Below are 21096 nucleotides of genomic sequence, written 5' to 3' on the forward strand. Positions count from 1 at the left end.
ATATCAGAAAGCGGAAAAGTGATCAAACACTACTCGCATAAGACACAAAGAGCCAACCTGAAGAGGAGTGACTGTGATTGAGTAAAACATATCAAGAGTTTTTAATTCGTGAAATTATGTGAAGAGAAGAACCACCACTATCACCAACAATCCTCAAACTCACCAGAGACAGGCCACCATTATACTAAAAATTAGCCCAGAAAAGAGGGCAAGGGGGAATGCAAACAGACATTTATTTTGCCTTTATGATACAAATTTACCCTATATCTCTTAATCTTATAGTTAACCATATAGTAACCATATAGTTGATTATGACAATTGTACTAAAGAATTCCTGCCAATAAATCCAAAGGGACTGATAGAATTAGAAAACCTACTTTTTGCAACCCCTTATGAAGTGATAGATCTAAGCAGCAGTCATCAACCAGTGCTAAAAACACTAGGCAAGAGGTTGATGAAGAATGCACCAACCCCAGGGGCTCCACTAATCAATCGTAACAGAAAAGTGGAAGAGAGACAACCAGACATTGTGTTCTCTAGATGTGGTACTATCACAAGTAGAAGCAGCACCCGTGAAGTGTGAAGTCCCTCTATCTACCAACGGGAAATATCTGAAAAAGAAGAAACCGTCCAATGACTCTACAAGGGTGAAGGTTGCAAACAGCCAAATCCAGATCACATAAAGTTCTACGAGACAAATTACTATTCCTTCCACAGAAAAATTATATGAAGAAAGATGAGAAGAGAAATGTTCATAAATTATGAATTTTGAGAAACATATGACTAGATACAATACATGAATCTTTGTGCGAGTGCGTGCGTGCTCAGTTACCCAATCGTGTTCAACTCTTTGTGACCCCATGGACTGCAGCCTGCCAGGCTCCCCTGTCCAGGGAATTTCCCAGGCAAGAATATTGGAGTGAGGTGTCATTTCTACTCCATGGGATCTTCCCGACCCAGGGATCCAGCCCATGAATTTGCAGGTGGATTCTTTACCACAGAGCCACCTGTGAAGCCCCGGGTCTTCTTTGACTCCGATTAAAATAAACCAGTTATACAGACATTTTTTTTTAAAACTAGGGGGCTGACTGGATAACAGATGCTATTAAAGAATTAATGCAGTTTAGCATTAATTCCAATTATTGTCATTGCAGGTGTGATAATGGAGCTATGATATGCCTTTAAAAGATCTTATCTGTTGGTCATATATGCTGAAATATTTGAAGGTGAAATAATATTACACTTGGAATTTTAAAGAGAATATTTTACTCTAGTATTTAAAGAGAGGGAAAAATGGGGTGAGATAAAGAGGAAAGAACTTTGATAAAATGCAGTGAATTATACAGTGGGATTCCCTGTAGTTCCCTACCATTTTGCTCCTGATGGAGATTTTTTTAATTAATAGTTAAGAACTAAACAAATGAGATAAAAGCCCAGTGAGGTAGTATTATTGATTTCATATTGCTAATAAAGAAGTTAAGATTCTTTTAGGTGATATTACCTTACCCAAGATCACAGTGAAACTAACAGAGCTGAAATTCAAACCTTTGTCTTTTGGACACCAAGATCAACAGTCTTTCTATCACATTAAGGCCAGATTCCCTGGTGAGAAAAAAATTAAAATTTAGCAATGACCCATGCTGTTGAAACCCGCAAGGCATTTTCATATTTGCTAGCATCAATTTAGAACTAAATAGCTTCTGTGGATGATTCAAAGTCCCTCATTTATCCTTTAATCTTCAATGAAATTAACAGAGTATGCCAAGAATTTTCCATTTTATGTTAAATCCTCTTAGACAGCCACTGTGACTTCTATTTGTTTCCGGGGAACTTGATTTGGCCGTAGCAGCTCTGCAAAGTCAGCTTTTTTTTTTCCAGCATCTGAGCAGAACTACGTCTGTTATTTTGTCCTCTGAAGTCTCTTTCGGGATTAAGTTCTTAGCCTAAAACAACATTTAAATGGTGGAAGTAAAAGAAATGCCCATAGAGACAGTAAACAATGTGTCTGGAAATGAGAGAGGAGTGGTCAGGCTGGTGGGGTGGTCATCCATTCACGGCCAGGATCCCAGGCTGCCTTCCCACCTGTTAGGACAGTCTATGAATGGTCCTTACATCCTTTAATGGTTCCAAACAAATTCGAAAGAAAAATAACATTTCATGACACATGAAAATTATATGAATTATATGAAATTCAAATTTAGTGTCCACAGATGAAGCTGTAGTCTAAAATAACCATGGCCAAGCACTTATGTGTCATTGCACTGCTTTAGCACTGTAACAGCTCTGCTGAGTAGATTCGAGACAGAAAATACATGACAATGTCTAAGATATTTACTATCCATTTGGTCCTTTACGGGGAAATGTTTGCACTCCCGTGGGGTAAAGAATGCAGCAGATGGGAGCAAAAGAAGGAGGAAAACAGAGGCAGACACAGCCTCGGCCTGAGTTTTTTGTTGCTGTTTTTCTTCAGTTCGGTCTCCCCTGCTCTACCCTCACATTTTGGTGATTTCCCTTCCCTTTTCTTTTCAGTGAGTTATTCACTGTGGACATTACCAAGTGATAAGGGACAGTTCAGTTCAGTTCAGTCGCTCAGTCGTGTCCGACTCTCTGCGACCCCATGAATCACAGCACGCCAGGCCTCCCTGTCCATCACCAACTCCCGGAGTTCACTCAAACTCATGTCCATTGAGTCGGTGATGCCATCCAGCCATCTCATTCTCCATCGTCCCCTTCTCCTCCCGCCCCCAACCTTTCCCAGAATCAGAGTCTTTTCCAGTGAGTCAACTTGTCGCATGAGGTGGCCAAAGTATTGCAGTTTCAGCTTTAGCATCAGTCCCTCCAATGAACACCCAGGATTGATCTCCCTTAGAATGGACTGGTTGGATCTCCTTGCAGTATAAGGGACTCTCAAGAGTCTTCTCCAACACCACAGTTCAAAAGCATCAATTCTTTGGCGATCAGCTTTCTTCACAGTCCAACTCTCACATCCATACATGACCACAGGAAAAACCATTGCCTTGACTAGACGGACCTTGGTTGGCAAAGTAATGTCTCTACATCATGGGAATGAATCACTCTTTAGAATGAGCCTCACCGCATTCTGTCTTTCATAATTTGAAAATCACATCAGGCCTCTCATTATATATCCTAAAATATATTCTCTTAGATGCCTTTTATTCTTAACATCAAAAAAATTCTGCTCAACGAATGAACTTATTTATGACTTCGCCCTGCACACACGAAATAGAAATAAACTCATGGACATAGAAAACAAACCTGTGGTTACCAAAAGAGACAGTTGTGGGGATGGGGCGGGGTAGATAAATTCGGAGTTTGGGATTAGCATTCACACACTACTGGGGCATCCCTGGGGTGCAGAGGGTAAAGTGTCTGCCTGCAAAGCAGGAGACTTGGGTTCGATCCCGGGTCGGAAAGATCCCCTGGAGAAGGAAATGGCAACCCACTCCAGACCTCTTGCCTGAAAAATTCCATGGATGGAGAAGCCTGCTAGGCTATACAGTCTATGGGATTGCAAAGGGTTGCAACACGACTGAGCAACCTCGCTTCTCATGAATACACTCTGCTCTGTATAAAATAGAAAAACAACAAAGACCTACTTATAACACAGGAAGCCATATTCAACATCTCATGATAATCTAGAAAATAATCTGAAAAAGAATAGGTATATATATGTGTATATATATATGAAGAAGAATATGTATGTGTGTGTATATATATATATATATAGAGAGAGAGAGAGAGAGAGAGGCAGGAGAATTTTTTTACCACTGTACTACCCCTGGAGGAGGAAATGGCAACTCATCCCAGTATTCTTGCCTAGAAAATTCCCTGGACAAAGCATCTTGGCAGGCTATAGTCCATGGGGTCGCAAAGAGTTTGATGTGACTGAGAACACACATGCACACATATATATGCATACCTGAATCACTTTGCTGTATACTTGAAACTAACACAACATTGTAAATTAACTATACTTCAATAAAAAAAATTCTGCTCTATTGATACCTCTCAAAACATCTACCTTCTCCCCTCACTGGTTGGGCCATCTTAAACAAGTTCCATAAAATCTTAACCTCAACTTACACATCTGTAAAACAGGGGTGATAACCCCTAGAGTTGTGAAAATGAGCGATTTTTTAAATATCTGGTTGTAGAAGGCACTCAAGGGACAGTAACTGTTAATACTGTTGCTTCGATGATTTTATATAGGACCACAGAAAATAAGCAGTCCATAAGAGAGGGGGTAGATCATGCCTATCTGGTTGCAAAGTTTATACGCATCTCTATTTGCATGAAATCAAATCCCATCTTTCTCTTGGTTCAGGAAACTTCCACGGCCACAGACCTTCGTTTGTATAAAGAAACCCAAGAGGAACTGAAGCCAGCAAAGTGCAAATTGCCATATGGCATTACCATCCAGGGGAAAATCCATCTTAGCATTTTATTTCTGCCAGAAGTAGATTAGGCAGATAAAATTTTCAAAATAAAACACAATCAGTTAATTAAAGTGAGAAAAGAGTTTTATTTGTTTTCTGCTAGAGTGGACCGAAGGCAGCTTACAAGTGGCACCATGCCAAGAGGTATTATTTCCTAGATCTGGGCTTTTCAAGCAGGGCTCCCAAGGGAAGGGGCGGTGCTGGGCAGACAGGGCTTTGCTGTCTGGACTTGAACCAAAGCAGTTGCGTTTTGTTCTGTCTCACACTGAATTTTTCCATGAGACTTTCTGTGGAGAAAGAAGTTTCTATAACTAAAAGACCCGGAGGCAGACTGCCTTGTTTCACGGCCTGACTCTGCCACTCAGTAGCTGTGTGATCTTGAGCAATTCGTGCCTCAGTTTCTTTATCAGTAAAATTCAGATAATATTATTATTAATGACAGTATAAACAACAAATAACATGGGGTTGTTTGTGAGTTAACATTTGCCAAGCAGGGATGATAGGGCTTGTCGTTCAGTCGCCAGTCGTGTCCAACTCTTTGGGACCTCAAAACTGTAGCACCCCAGGCTTCCCTGTCCTTCACTATCTCCCCGTGTTTGCTCAAACTCATGTCCACTGAGTCGGCGACGCCATCCAACCATCTCATCCTCTGTCACCCCCTTCTCCTGCCCTCAATCTCTCCCATCATCAGGCTCTTCGCACCAGGTGGCCAAAGTATTGGAGCTTCAGCTTCAGCATCAGTCCTTCCAGGGAATATTCAGGACGGATAGTGCCTAGCACATAAAAAAAAATGACTTGTACATTTTTGTCAGATAAGTAAATAAAATAAAGCCATTTTCCACAATTTCTGCTGACAAGTAGTCTGAGTGGTAGAAAAGAAGCCAGTAATACTTTAAACAGTTTGCAGATCGAGCTGGGCTGTAGAGGAAAATCTGCTTTGGGCAATTTTAAGACCAGCAAATCCATAGTATTGATTCTTTCTTGATAATGCATCAGTGATTTGTCAGTATGCCCAGCTGATTATGCTAACATCCAATGAATGGTTTATTATTTACAAAGCAATTCACACACATTTTTTGAATTATAATCTATGTGACAAACCAACACATCACTGGGTGCACAGGATTATGTAACTAAACCTACTTCTCTGATTAATGACATACAAGTGGCTCAGCTATTATAAAATAAACACACATAAGGCACTATATGGGCTGAATTTTGTCCTCCGTTCCATTTATATGTTGAAGCCATGACACCCAGTACTTCAGAATGTGACCTTACTTGGAAATAGAATCCTTGCAAACCTGAGTCTTCCCGGTGGGGCTAGTGATAAAGAATCCACCTGCCAACATAGGAAATGCAAGAGATGCGGGTTCGATCCCTGGGTTGGGAAGATCCTCTGGAGGAGGAAATGGCAACCTGCTCCAATATTCCTGCCTGGAAAATTCCATGGACAGAAGAGCCTAGCGGGCTACAGTCCACAGGGTCGAGAAAGAGTTGAACACAAATGAGCACTCATCATTTGCAAACATACTCAGGCGCTCTGTGATGCCCTAAAGGGGTGGGATGGTGGAAGAGGAGAGAAGCTAAAGATGGGTGGGGATTTATGTATAATTAGGACCTGCCTCTTGAGAAACCTGTATGCAGGTCAGGAAGCAACTGTTAGAACTGGACATGGAACAACAGACTGGTTCCAAATAGGAAAAGGTGTACGTCAAGGTTGTATATTGTCACCTTGCTTATTTAACTTATATGCAGAGTACATCATGAGGAACGCTGGGCTGGAAGAAGCACAAGCTGGAATCAAGATTGCTGGGAGAAATATCAATAACCTCAGATATGCAGATGACACTACCCTTATGGCAGAAAGTGAAGAGGAACTCAAAAGCCTCTTGATGAAAGTGAAAGAGGAGAGTGAAAAGGTTGGCTTGAAGCTCAACATTCAGAAAACAAAGATCATGGCATCTGGTCCCATCACTTCATGGGAAATAGATGGAAAAACAGTGGAAACAGTGTCAGACTTTGTTTTTTTGGGCTCCAAAATCACTGCAGATGCTGATTGCAGCCATGAAATTAAAAGACGCTTGCTCCTTGGAAGGAAAGTTATGACCAACCTTGATAGTATATTAAAAAGCAGAGACATTACTTTGCCAACCAAGGTCCGTCTAGTCAAGGCAATGGTTTTTCCCGTGGTCATGTATGGATGTGAGAGTTGGACTGTGAAGAAGGCTGACCGCCGAAGAATCGATGCTTTTGAACTGTGGTGTTGGAGAAGACTCTTGAGAGTCCCTTATACTGCAAGGAGATCCAACCAGTCCATTCTAGAGGAGATCAATCCTGGATGTTCATTGGAGGGACTGATGCTAAAGCTGAAACTGCAATACTTTGGCCACCTCATGCGACGAGTTGACTCACTGGAAAAGACTCTGATGCTGGGAAAGGTTGGGGGCGGGAGGAGAAGGGGACGACCGAGAATGAGATGGCTGGATGGCATCACCGACTCAATGGACATGAGTTTGAGTGAACTTCGGGAGTTGGTGATGGACAGGGAGGCCTGGCGTGCTGTGATTCATGGGGTCGTGGAGAGTCGGACACGACTGAGCGACTGAACTGAACTGAACTGAGGGCTTATTCAAGTCCTTGTACGGCAGAAACAAACACAGTAAAAATAAATTAGAAAAATAAATAAAAGAACAACCAAAGAAAGATATGGTCAGAGTAGAGTGAAAGTCGCTCAATTGTGTCCAACTCTTTGCGACCCCGTGGACTGTATAGTCTGTGGAATTTTCCAGGCAAGAATACTGGAATGGGTAGACTTTCGCTTCTCCAGGGGATCTTCCGAACCCAGGGATCGAACCCAGGTCTCCCACATGGCAGGTGGATTCATTACCAGCTGAGCCAGAGTGAGGTGGACCCTAATCCAATCTGATGTCTTTATAAATGGGGGAAATTGGGACCCAAATGCACACAAAGAAAAGTCCATGTTCAGCTGAAGGCAGAGACCACGGTGATGTTTCGACATGACAAGGAACACCAAAAACTGCCAGAAAACCACCAGAAGCTGGAGGAGAAGCAGGGGACAGATTCTTCTTTACAATTTTCAGAAGGGAACAACCCTGATAACACTTTGATCTCTGATCTTTAACTTCCAGCCTCTGGAACTGAGAGACGAGAAAGTACTATGGTTAAGCCACTCTGTGCTACTTTATTTTAGCAACCTTAGAAAATGAATACAGGAACTGTCTACAGACTAGAGATTTTAACAAGAGTGTCCTTTATTTAACCCTTGATTCATTCATTTGTGTATTAAATATTTATTGAATACAGCTGTTTTAGAAACTTGCAACTGCAGAACCAACTCCAAGACCCTGCTTTCATGGGACTTTCAGGACAGAAGGGGACAAAACGACTCCACAGAGAACATAATCAGAGGTGGTGTCATGAAGAAGAGCAGAAGAAGGTAAAAGAATAAAAAGCGGTGTTGCTTTGGATAGGTGGAGAGAGATGGCCAACCTGAAGATGCGGCATTTAAGCGAAAGACTTGAATAAAGGAAGTGAAGCCATGTGACCATCTGGGGGAAGAGGATTCCAGGCTAACGGCGAGCAAGATCCCAGGCTGGAACTTGCATGAAGTCCTGTTCTTAGAACAGGGTACAAGGGGTTGCCTACCATTTCTTTTTCTTTTTCTTTAAATGGGTAGGAAAAAATTTTTTTTAATAGACTGAAACATAAGACTTTCAATTGCTTAAGGAGTCTTCTCCTTAGCCCACTTAAAACAGGTCTTATCTTGCCCAGTCGTGTCCAACTCTTTGCATCCCCATGAAATGTAACCCGCCAGGCTCTCCTGCCGATGTGATTTCCCAGGCAAGAATACAGGAGTGGGTCGCCATGCCATCCTCCAGGGGAACTTCCCAACCCAGGGATCAAACCCATGTCTCCCACACTGAAAGCTGATTCTTTACCTGCTGAGCCCCCTGGGAAGCCCTAGACTATTGTAAACAGTGCTGCAATGAACACGGGTGCTTGGACGGGAGAGGAGTTTGGGGGAGAATGGATACAAGTGTGCGTACGGCTGGGTGGCTCTGCTGTGCACACCACTGTTAGTCGGCTCTACTCCAATACAAAATAAAATGTGAAAAGCAAGCACAAACAGGTCTAGCCCTGGCTGGTGAGGCTCCCTGAGGGTTGACGGCAGAGACAGTGACGTCTGGGGTGCTGTCAGGTGCCACAGGGCATATGCAACTGAGTCTAGGCCCCCCAGTGGAAGGGGCACTTGGTCACGAGCAGCTGACCACACCGTGCATTCTCGACTCACTTCCGTGAGCGCTGACACCACAGCTGGACGGCGGGTGCCTAGCTCCCCCCCAGGTGTGTGGGGTCACCCTCTGCAGGAGCCTCTGCAGGGAAGACCTCTTCCTTCCTCTTCACGCCCTGGTGCTGGAGAGCATGTACTACTCCATCACCTGAGTGCTCCCTCCCGGAAAGGTCATCAAAGGATTGGCCCTCCAGCTTGTTGTGCTAGAGGCAGTGAAAATCCCCTTCTTGCTCTGGGGAGGAGGGACTCTGGCACAGAGCAGTGCTTTAGATCCAGCAGCAGGAACACCTGGTATCTAGTGACCAATGGCAATGCCCAGAGGATTGTATCCCTGCCCTGTTACTGATCTTGGCTGAGGTACCAGCACTGGACTCTCCCATTTCCATATCTAGTTTTCCCATCAATTCTGGATGCCACATTTGCTTCCAGTAAATTCCCTTCCCAAGGCTTCCCAGGTGGCTCAGTGGTAAAGAATCCACATGCCAATACAGGAGACACGGGTTCAGTCCCTGGGTGGGGAAGATCCCCTGGAGAAGGGAATGGTTCCCCACCCCAGTATTCTTGACTGGAGAATCCCATGGACAGAGGAGCCTATGCGGCTACAGTCCATGGGGTCACAAAGAGTAGGACATGACTGAGTAGCAAAGCACGCTCATGCACAAACTCCTTTCCTACCTAGAGGAGCCAGACTCAGGGCTTGGGAACTGAGAGCCCTGCTTTGGCACACTGCCTGAGTTTCCAGCTTCTCAGTTCTGAGCTAAAGGTATTGACAATTGTCTCATCATTCCTGGTCACTATGATAGGGAGCTTAGAAATTAGAAGCTGAGAGAGTTAAGTTACAATAAGATGCTACAAAGGTAGTGAGGTTATATGAGGGGGAAAGTAAAGTTAACGTGTCTCCAGACTCTTGAAGAGACTGGCCGTGTCCCGAATACTGAACAGCACACCTGTTCTGCAGTGACATTACACAGCACAATGGTGACATCCAGTGTCAGCTGGCTAAACCTCAGGTGACTGTGCAGTTTACCTGAAAATGATGCACAGTGCATCAAAAGACATGCATGTTCACACTGAGCCCAAGTCACAGCAATGCAGTTTGGAGGCAATAATCTAAGATTTTTAAAGTAGAATTAATTTCTATTCATCTCTAAATGCTACTCATTTGTCAACACACATGTTTGTATCATAGCCAGTGCTATAGAAAGCTCTTAGATATGTAACAAAGGCAAATTCATTTAGGGGGATAAAAGGACTGAAATACTAGTCCAACACAATAGAAAATACATACTATTGACAGAGCACTGTGCCATTTGCCAAGGAATTATTCCCCATGCGTTGTCAAAATTAATCATCAAAACACAGTGTACAGTAATAGTGACCTCTATACTTGTATCTATCTGTATGTATGTATAAGGCAGCCAAGTCACAGAGAAGTGATATGTTTTTCAAAACCACAAGTTAATCTCATCACCTGAACCCAAAAAGTTACTTGTTTTCAATTCTTTATCACCATTTATTGAAATTATTCTTTTTTACACATGGAATTACAGTTTTATCTTTGTCAAAAACCAAGTGGTTTGGAAATCTTCAATTGATTATGTGTTTGGAGAACATTTCTGGATTCTCTTCTGATCTCTTTCGATGTGTTTTCTTCTCATATTTTTTAATTCAATCTTGATTTCATATTGGAGTATAGTTGATTTGCAATGGCTGTGCTCACTTCAGGCGTACAGCACAGTTATTCACTTCCACACATACAGGGATCTGTTCCTTCTGACTATTTTCCCATATAGTTTGGGACAGAGTATTGAGTAGAGTTCCCTGTGCTGTGCAGTAGGTCTCTGTTGATAATCTATTTTATGTATAGTAAGTAGTGTGTATCTGTTAATCCCAAACTCCTCCTTGGAAAAGTTTTAATCCCCCAGGTTGCAAAGAGTCGGACACAACTGAGCGACGGAACGGAACGGAACGGAGGCTTTAGCTTCCTCAACTGAAAAACACCAATGAAACTGTTAACTTCCTCCTGGAGTTGCTGCTAAGTCGTTAGTCGTGTCCGACTCTTTGCAATCCCTTGGACTGTAGCCCGCCAGGCTCCTGTGTCCGTGGGATCTCCCAGGCAAGAACACTGGAGCGGGCTGCCATTCCCTCCTCCAGGGGATCTTCCAGACCCCTGCATCTCCCTCTGTGTCTCCTGCATTGCAGGCGGATTCCTTATTGCTGGAGCCATTGAGTTATATGATGACTTGAAATAGGATAATGCAGAAAAGTGCTTAATGGGGTATCTGACTATAACACACATTCAGAGAATATTAAATAATCATGTTTAGGCTCACAGCTTATAATGGACATTTGCTTACATAGCATCATTTGAAAGTATCAAGGCCTAAACCCAGGTGTCCCCTTTCTATTCCCACCCCTCAACCCCATCAGTCAGTTATACCTGCTGCGTTGACCTTCTCGGCTAACAGTCTATTTTAAAGCCACTATGACTCATCAGTGAAAAAATATGAAAAGAACCGGTGTCACTGACACATATCTCAGTCATTTGCAACATTGATAAGAAAGGTGCCCTTTTGGAAAATTTCTTCTCTGGCTTCCTGAAATATTTTAAGAATAAAAGGCTCAGGGATTTATGAAATAGCTATGGCTTCCCAAACTGGTCTTGGGATATCTGAGCTTCAACATCATCTACATCATTTTAAAAGTTATCCAGAGAAGGAGGGAAAGACAGACACTCCCACTTGTAGATGAGGACGGGGAGAAGCAGCAACTCCTGGGTGTTGCTGGTGGGAAAACAAAACTCACAGCCATGCGAGACATCAACCCTTAGGCAGCTTCCTATAAAGTTAAGCACCGACTGTACAACCCAGCAGTCCCGCTCCTAGGGGGGTTTGTATGTCCATAAAACACATTTATAGTGGCCAAAGTCTGGAAAAAACTCAAATATTCATCAACAGGTGAATCCTATTCATCAATACAAAAGAACGATCAACTGATACGATGTGAAGAGCTGACTCACTGGAGAAGACCCCGATGCTGGGAAAGACTGCAGGCAGGGTAGAAGGGGAAACAGGATGAGATGTTTGGATGGCATCACCAACTCAACGGACATGAGTTTGAGCAAGCTCTGGGAGACGGGGAAGGATGGGGAAGCCTAGTGTGCTGCAGCCCGTGGGGTCGCAAAGAGTCGGACACAAGTGAGCAACTGAACAACACTGATACAATATAGGTGAATCTCAGATGCATTATGCTGCCTGAAAACAGCCAAATCCCAAAGGCTACATATTCCATAGTTCCATTTACATGATAGTCTAGAAATTTGAAACTATAGGGTCAGAAAACTGAACTGGGGATTAAGAGTGGGGAAGGGATTGACTACAGAAGAGACACTTGGGAATATTTTAGGGGACTCGGGAGTGATGATGAAACTGGTCTCTCTCTTGATGGTGATGGTGGTTCCATGACTCAGAACTCTACACTAAAAAAGAGGGACGTATATACTTCTATTTTCTAAATAGTAATTAAACAGTACCCTAGTAAAAGCTAAGTACAGTGGAGATTTCAAAATACAATTAACTGCAAGCTACAATTAACTAAATTTATTTCCTTAATTCAAACTGTTGAGCCCTCCGAAAGTGTAAATGGCAAAAAAAAAAAAGCGATGGAGTCAGAATTGTTAAAAAGCAAGTAACTGAGTTGCTGACAGGCAGGTAAAGCTATTGCTCTTACAAGAATAGTCCATGGAGCCTGACATTCAATAATGTGACTAAAGCAAGGGAAATCTTAAACATCTCATGAAAGTTATTCATAATTATTACTTACTGAGGTGGAAAAGTAGGAAGAAGTATCTAAAAATATATAGGAAATATACAAGAAAACTTGCAACAAGAAGATTGAAATCTAATTCTGAAATAGAACTCCTATTTCACCTACCCATTCTTTTTCTTTCTTTGTAATTTTTTCTTAATTGGAGTACAGCTGCTTTACAATGTTACAGCTGTCTGTTTCAAACGTGCTCGTGTACAGACGTCCACCCCATTCTCCCGGTTCATCTCACCCTCGCCTTCCCCTCATCCCACTGCCCACACGTCCGTTCTCTACATCTGCATCTCTGTTCCCACCGTATAAATAGGCTCATGTGCACCATTTTTCTAGATTCCACCTGTATGCATTAATACACAATTAGACAGCTTGTTTTTTTCTTTCTGACTTATTATGCTTCACTCTGCGTGACAGACTCTAGGTCCATCAGGGTCTCTACAACTGACCATCCCCTTTCTGAGCATCTTCTAGATGCGTGTTTTCCTTCTTCACAGTAGAACAAAAGCACATGGACTGCTGGGGCAGTGACGACAAAGTCTGTGAAGGTTGCCCACCCCCTGAGGCAGCGGGGACCCTGTGCTTCCCCGCCCCCGCCACCCTCCCGCTGCAGCCCTGTACCAGGAGGAGGTCAGACTGATTTCAGCATCCTACCCAAACCAAGGGGATGACAGAAAGATACAAGGGCGAGAAGCAACTCCTGGTTCTGGGTGAAACCAAGCTCGTTGTATCAAATCCCATGAACATGAGTGATGAGTGAGTGAATTCCCCAAAATAATTAGGAGAAGCTTATAGCTCAATGCTGAGCAAGCCTTCTTTCTGTTGGTGAGCAGACACGACAGGGGAACATGTCCACTTCGGTTTCCAGAAAGTGAAAAAGATGAAGATGGATTCCTATAATTGGCATTTCACTCTCAGGAGACATTTGAAATGACCGGTTTAACTAGAAAATGAAACTGTTCTAGAAATTTTAAAATCAATACCAAGTTAAAAAAAGACTTACCAACAGATACTTATCAATTCATCTAACCGCAGATCAGTAAAACAGCAGTGGTCTGAGCCAGGAGTTCCAGCAAGTTGTTTTGATAGTAGCAGACAAACTGAGCTCCAAATGAACATACCCAGCTTTGGAAAACTGTACTATTCAACTTAGACTACTTTAGTTTCAAACATAAAATTCTTTGCACTCCACGTTGTCAATAAAATAGACCTTTAAGTTATCTGAATGCCTTTTTTCCACATAGGAACTTGCAATTTCAGCAGTAACTTACAGGCATTCAGAGACAGTGTCTTCTATCTAGCTGCACAGAATTGGCCGACTTTATAGAAGACTTTCCACTCAACTGGAGAAATCTCCCTAAGAGGATCTTTAAGCATAAGTTGTCAAACATATAGCATTTGCTATAAGAATTGACACAAAACAGGGTGAACGGGGGTATAGAAGAAAACATCTCTAAATGAATGCCTAAGAAAGGTATATACCAAAATGCGTTCATAGTGTTAGAGAGTTCTTCTTTGTTCACAGAAAACATCAAATTTAATAGGAACCTGGAATAATTTACCATTTGGTCTAGCTCCTCTAAATGCCCCAGAGTAAAAAAAAAGAGTAGCATTTCTTCTGTTTGATTTTAAGAGTTCAAACTAGTGCCTGATTTGGTAAGTCAGCACCAGTTGCATCAGTTTCACCCTTTAGCACAGTGATGGAAACGACAGAATAATAAAATGAAAAGCGTGCAGACTCAGATGCATTCCCTCCTACTTTTTGGCTTAAGGCTACAGATGACTCTTGCTTTATGTTACGTGTGCCACTAAAATATGTTATTAAGAAGGGCTCATATTTTTAAGAGTAGTTCAGTTATCACTGTTGGATCAAACATGCATCAAAATTCCCCCATTTAAATGCATATTATTTGAGAAGGAAACGTAGCAAAGGAGACGTGTGTATGTGTTTAGTCGCTCAGTCGTGTCCGACTCTTTGCAGCCCCATGGACTGTAGTCCACCAGGCTCCTATGCCCATGGAATTTTTCAGGCAAGAATACTGAAATGAGTTGCCAGGTCCTTCTCCAGGGGCTCTTCCCAACCCAGAGATTGAACGCAGGTCTCCCACATTGCAGGTGGATTCTTTACCATCTGAGCCATCAGGGAAGCCTGGCCTCTTTCCAAATGTTAACATTAAGGGTTAGTGTCTTCCAAGTCCAGCCTAGAATGTGAAATGATTGATGCTTTCTGCTGCTGGCTTGGAATTTACTATTTACTATTTTCATGGAGTATCACAGAAGGATCACAGTTATGACATTTGCTAAGTATCAGTATTCCATATCAGAAATATATTTTTTCATAAATATAAAGAAGTGTTTGGCTCCTATCAGTTATGTTCAAATTATGGAAGTTGGACCAAAATATCTGTCTTACCACTTCAATGTGATTGCAGCAGCATCCATCAGGGTAAGCAAAACGTGGCATAGCTATCTAATGGAAGGAACATTAGTAGCCATAAAAAGGAACCACCATGCTACGAGCGGAATGCACCTCAAAAGCATTATTCCAGGTGAAAGAAGTCAGATGCTAAATACCATATATTCTATTGTCTTATCATGTGAAATTCCCAGAAAAGTCAAATCTAAAGAGACAGAAAACAGATTAGTGGTTGCCTGGGTCTGAGGGTGAGAATGGTGAGTGCTACAAACAGGCAGGGGAGGGAGGGGGATGGAGATGAAAATGTTCTAAAATTGGATTGTGATAAAGGTTGCATAACTGCATAAATTTACAAAGAATCATTGAATTGGACAGTGTGATGTATTTGATAGTATATAAATTATATCTCCAATAGAGCTGATTTTTTTTTAAATAGCCAAAAAAAGGCAAGAATGTCTCACATAAAGTCTTGTTTTTTCCTCTGAGGTTAAAAAATAATTGTAGTCATGTTTTTCTAAATTTATAGGAAAAATAAATAACTTGATGGATACAATTTTCTCAATCTGAATTTTTCAACCCCTAAATTATAGGCATCTACTACTACTACAAGTTTAGATTTTATTGAATTTGCATGAAATTGATGTGGGTTTTTTTTTTTAGCTATTTCAGGTTTAAGATCTTAATATTTCATAATATTAAACTCAGAACACAGGATTCCTAAATTCTTTCCCAGCCTAAGCAAAAGAGGAAACTGACCTGAATAACATATAAATTTCTTTGTAATTTTTTAATTTGACTATTTAAATCAGTGGAAAAGAGTCTGTGATTTGAAACTAATCTGGTTTCAGTCAGTGTCAAAAAATGATAGATGTTGACTGATATGGTTCCTGATTATGGCCTCAGGGTGTTCTGGAGGATTCTAAAGCTGTGTAAATTCCAGAGGACAGAAATGTGTCTCCTTTATACCAACTTTTACCCCCTTGTGTCTCCAAGACAGACCATGGTGCCCTATACAATAAATGTTGGTTCAGTGGTTCAGTTAATATATGAACAGGCCTGAAAATCCCCAAGCTCACCAAATATTTTCTAAAACTGAGCGCACACACACTCACATATTTTTGTTTTCCAAACTCAGTGGGTGACTGTTTCCATGTTAAATGCTTAGTAAAATGTAAATTCACTTAAACATGCTATTAAATTGATAGTAACATGTTGCTATTTTGAAATACTTTTCAGTCAATAAATGGCCATCTAATTTTAATGTAAAAATCTCAAAGATTCAAGCCCACTACTGTAAAAGACTTTGACATTCTTCCAAGGAACTTTCCAGGCAAGCATACTGGAGTGGGTAGCCATTCCCTCCTCCAGGAGAAGAGAGAGATCTTCCCAACCCAGGGATCAAACTCTGGTCTCCTGCATTAAAAGCAGATTCTTTACCATCAAAGCCATCTGGGAAGCCCTCAGAAGTCTTACTTGTTTCCTTTTTCAGTCATCATCCCAAACAAATAAATATATGCCTCACTTTTCAGTTTTGACAAAATCTAGCTTAGATTTTTCCAACTTTGTCCAGAATCTGGATTACAACTCAAGCCCACTTTCCAGCACATTATAAATCACTATGTTAACAAATATATTAACATGCTTGTTAATATCTTCTGAAATCGTAAATGTGAAAAATACCACTGAAATAGTATCTGCATTTATTTCAAAAGCCTCTCTTTAGTTAGTACAGGTTTGGTTATTAAATTTATTTAGCAAATTAAAAGGTGAAGACCTTGTGAAGCTTGCCGAGGTCGCAGAAAGTGTAAACCATTTTCGTTTTTTCTGTAGTGAGTTGGGAAGCCCCTGCCTTAGGCACAGATTCCTCTCTGTCAGGGACCTTCACACTCAAAGGGTCAGCGTAGGGTGGGAGGGAGGGGGGACAGCCCAGCAGCAGGAAACAATCGCACCTTTTGTGTCTTGCAGGGGTACCTGAGACTGCAGCTCAGATCACATTTCGGAAAAGCCAGACTTCTGCAGAGCTGAATATTTAATACCATCAGGTACATAAAAGGACAGAGTATCTTTCCCCAGTTGCGAGAAATAATTCCCTTTGAACACTTTATCTAGCCTATGTATAGCAATAAGAAAAAAAATTTTTTTTTATTTCTAAAAATAAAACAACTATAGTGAAAATGGCAGACCCAGTTGCAGGCACCTTTGGAGCTAACTGCTTTTTTTATATATGTAAATGTATTTGCTCTCCAAGAAGGTTAGAAGTTTACAGCCATGCCATTCTTGCAATCTAAATCTCCCCTTCACGGTCCCGTGATGTGCTATCCCTTCGGTAGGATGACACTGCTCCTTTGCACACCTGCCGGGGGGATAAGTAACTTTCAGCTCTAGAATCCCGTGACAGCAGAAAACTGTCATCCAACAGGTTGCTCTCCTTTCACTACACCTGAAGCTAACAGAAGCCGGCGCGGATGAATGTCTGCGCTCTTAAAAATTCAGGGCACAGGGAACTGTCAAAGCCGTACCGCGGGGGTCCATAGGTGATAGCTAAGTTTTCCAGAAGGCTTTCTCCACCGCCTCTGGAGGACCCCCGGCCAAGGGACTGCCTAACAGCAACCTAATAAACAATCGGGCGTGCGCGGGGGGGTGGGGTATCCTTTCTGGGGAAGGCAACTCTGTTCCTTGTCGTTCGGTCACCAAGTCGTGTCCGACTCTCTGCGACCCCACGGACTGCAGCACGCCAGGCTTCCCTGTCCTTCACCATCTCCTCCGGGAGTCTGCCCAAGTTCATGCCCACCGAGTGGGTGATGCCACCCTGGAGGATCACAGAGTTCTCGCCCAGGGAATCCGAGTCCAGAAGAAAGGTTTACAGGGAGAATGCCGTCCTCACCTAGGACCTGTGCGCAGGGAAATGCCCTTGGGGCTCCAGGCGGCACGGGGCAGGGTGGAGGGGACCCGCTCCAAGGGCGCCTGGACCCCCGCTCGCCCGGGAGAGAGGGAGTGACCCGGGCGAAGATCGCCGGGGCTCGCCTACCTTGGAGGGCGCTCTACGAGCGCGGGGTCCAGGCGCCGCTCCTCCCCTGGCTCAGCACCTCGGGCGGGTCGGCTCCGCGGGGCGCGGTGGCTCCGCCGCCGCTCCAGGGAGCTCCGCCCCGCTGCAGGGCGCGCCCCGGGCAGAGGCGGGCGCCCGGGCGGCTCCGGGGCGGGGCCTGGGCTCCCCGCGCCCCAGCGCGCGCGCCCGGCTCCAGGCGCCCCCGGGTGCCTTGTGAGCGCCCCGACACTCAAGTCCTCAGCCCTGCGCACCGCTCAGTAACCGGGTTGTTCTGTTGAGATGGGGGGATAGTTCCTGCTGCTTTTTTAAAAAAGTCTTGTTTAAGTTCCAAGCTCATATCCTTATTGTTTTTTGTGCTTTGGCCACCTGATGCGAAGAACTGACTCCTTGGAAAAGCCCCTGATGCTGGGAAAAATTGAAGGCGGGAGGAGAAGGGGACGACAGAGGATGAGATCGTTGGACTGCATCACCGACTCAATGGACGTGATTTTGAGCAAGCTCTGGGAGTTGGTGATGGACAGGGAGGCCTGGCAGTGCTGCTGTCCATGGGGTCGCAGAGTCGGACACGACTGAGCGACTGAACTGAAGACTATTTTGCAGTAAATTTAGATTTACCAAATTTGGAGGAGGAAATGGCAACCCACTCCAGTATTCTTGCCTGGAGAATCCCATGGACAAAGGAGCCTGGCGGGCTACAGTCCATGGGGTCACAAAGAGTCGGACACAACTGAGCGACTGACACACATTAGATTTACGAAAAAGTTGCAGAGAGAGTACAAAATTCCCTAAACCTCCCTTGCTGATAGTAGTCACATCTTACATCACCATGGTACAGCTGTCAAAACTAAGAAATGAACATTGATCCGTCACTATTAACTAAACTCGACCTAGTGCAGATTTCCCTAGTTTTCTGCTGATCTTTGTTTCTGCTGATCTAGTTTTCTTTCTGACCTGTTTCGGGATTGCCTTCAGGACTCCACGTTCCATTTCAGTTTTGTATCTCTTTAATCTCCTCTTACCTGTGACAGTTTCTTGGTCTTCTCAGTTTTTTCTTAACTTTGACAGTCTCGGAAGATTTTGCTAAGCTGTTTTGTGGATATCTACCATTTGGTTTCGTTTGATGCTTTTCTCATGATTAGGCTGTGGTCTGCCTGCAATGAGGGAGATCTGGGTTCGATCCCTGGGTCAGAAAGATCCCCCGGAGGCGGGCATGGCAACCCATTCCAGTATTCTCGCCTGGAGAATCCTATGGACAGAGGCGCCTGGCAGACTACAGTCCGTGGGGTCACAAGAAATCTGACAGGACTGAGCGGCTAAACACAGCACATGGATTTGATAGAGGCGACCACACAGGCAAAGTGTCCTGTCAGGGGCTGCATGATAGCAGCAGGACTTATTACTGATAATGTTGACCTTCATTGCTTGGTTAGAGAGCTGTCTGCCCGGTTTCTCCCAGGCAGTTACTATTTCTCTTTCATACTCTTTTTTTGGATGAAAGTCACTAAGTCCAGCCCACACTCAGGGGAGAGTAGAGGTGGGGGAATGAAACTCCATCCTGGAGAGGAGAGTATCTCCTTTGTTTTTTGGAATTATCCTGTAATGAAGATGTGTCCCTTCCCTCTTAAATATTTATTTACTCAGTTACTTACATCGGTGTGGACTCATTCGTGTTTATTTTGTGCCCTTGTGTGCTCAGTTGTGTCCGACTTTTTGCAGCCCGGGGGGTTGTAGCCTGCCAAGCTTCTCTGTCCATGCAATTCTCCAGACAAGAATACTGAAGTGGGTTGCCAGTCCCTTCTCCAGGGGACCTTCTGACCCGGGGATTGAACCCACGTTTCCTGTGTCTCCTGAATTACAGGTGGATTCTTTACCTGCTGAGCCATCAGGGAAGCCCCTGATGAATTGAGTTATAGCTCTTTGAGCTATAATTACATTATTTTTTGTTTCTTGAATAGTTACAGCTTCGGCTGAAACACTTTCAGACTGGCTCCTGTATCCCTTTGAAAGTTCATAAACTTTTAGAGCTGGGAAGACAAAAAAAAAACTCACTAATTATTTGCTCTCCTCCCTTTCATGTAACAGAAAACTGCAGCCCAAATCCCCCCAAATCTGAGGGCTTTTCAGGGTCTTCCTTGAAACCTTACAACTAATGATTCCTACTCCAGTAATAGGAAATAAAAAAAAAATTCCCAACAGATTAATTTGTGGGTTGGGACCCAGTTAGAGAAGTGAAGGTAGAGAGTGCTTAGGTAAGTTTTGGTTAACCAATCCATACGGTTCTATGAAACAGGTATCAGTTCAGTTCAGTTCAGTCGCTCAGTCGTGTCTGACTCTTTGCGACCCCATGAAACAGGTATAAGTAGAGATAAATCATGTTCCAAAGATAGTCATGGAAGTTTATTACTGCTCTAAACACTGAAGAAGTCCAGCTATTGAGATCCTTTGTTATATTGCTTTGGCTGACTCATGTTTGCATTTGCAAGTTGATCTCATAAGCACGACACTTCCTTCTTCTGCATTTGTGTCTGGCTCAGAATCTGATGCTGCCTGGCGTTCTGAGACACTCTCACTTCTGCTCCTTTCCTTAACTCTTATTGGGGAAGGAAATCTACTCCATTAGTCCAAGATTTTCCTGGTGGATACAGGATGGATGGCCCGGCATCCAGCAGGACAGAGCGAACTGATTTTCTCAAAGTGACTAAATATAATAATGACTAAGGAAAAATATTTTACATTTCAGTCCCACTGTGTTTTTGTTCAGTCACGCTTTCGTGTCTGACTCTTCCCACTATATCCCAGAAGAAATGGACAAGATGGGAGGAGAAGGTGCACTTTTTGTGCACTCTGCTGGGAGGAGATGTTAACTGAAAGTAACAATTCTAATCGGTATGAAACATGGACTGTATCTCACAGTTCTTCAAATGTACTAGTCACTAGGTAATTTTAATATATCTTGCATGGAGGGGAACGGACAGCTACTCCTTAACAAGTATGTGCAGTTAGAAAATATTGGCAACCTACATAATGTAGTTCAGGAGAATCA

The 21096-nt window shown here is 43.2% G+C and overlaps 1 protein-coding gene across 2 annotated transcripts in view; it reads right to left on the reverse strand.

The window, feature by feature from the left end:
- Positions 1–18151, reverse strand: part of CCDC68 (coiled-coil domain containing 68) — a 60949-nt gene extending 42798 nt beyond the window's left edge. The window contains exon 1 of one of the 2 annotated variants that reach the window (XM_055417400.2): positions 18036–18151. The gene's annotated coding sequence lies outside the window, so the exon portion shown is untranslated. The other variant, XM_055417401.2, reaches the window with a different exon arrangement.
- Positions 18152–21096: the final 2945 nt, after the last annotated feature.

The sequence above is a fragment of the Moschus berezovskii genome, chromosome 28, assembly GCF_049115385.1.
Source record: "Moschus berezovskii isolate FMDL1 chromosome 28, NW_MosBer_1.0, whole genome shotgun sequence".
Taxonomy (NCBI): domain Eukaryota; kingdom Metazoa; phylum Chordata; class Mammalia; order Artiodactyla; family Moschidae; genus Moschus; species Moschus berezovskii.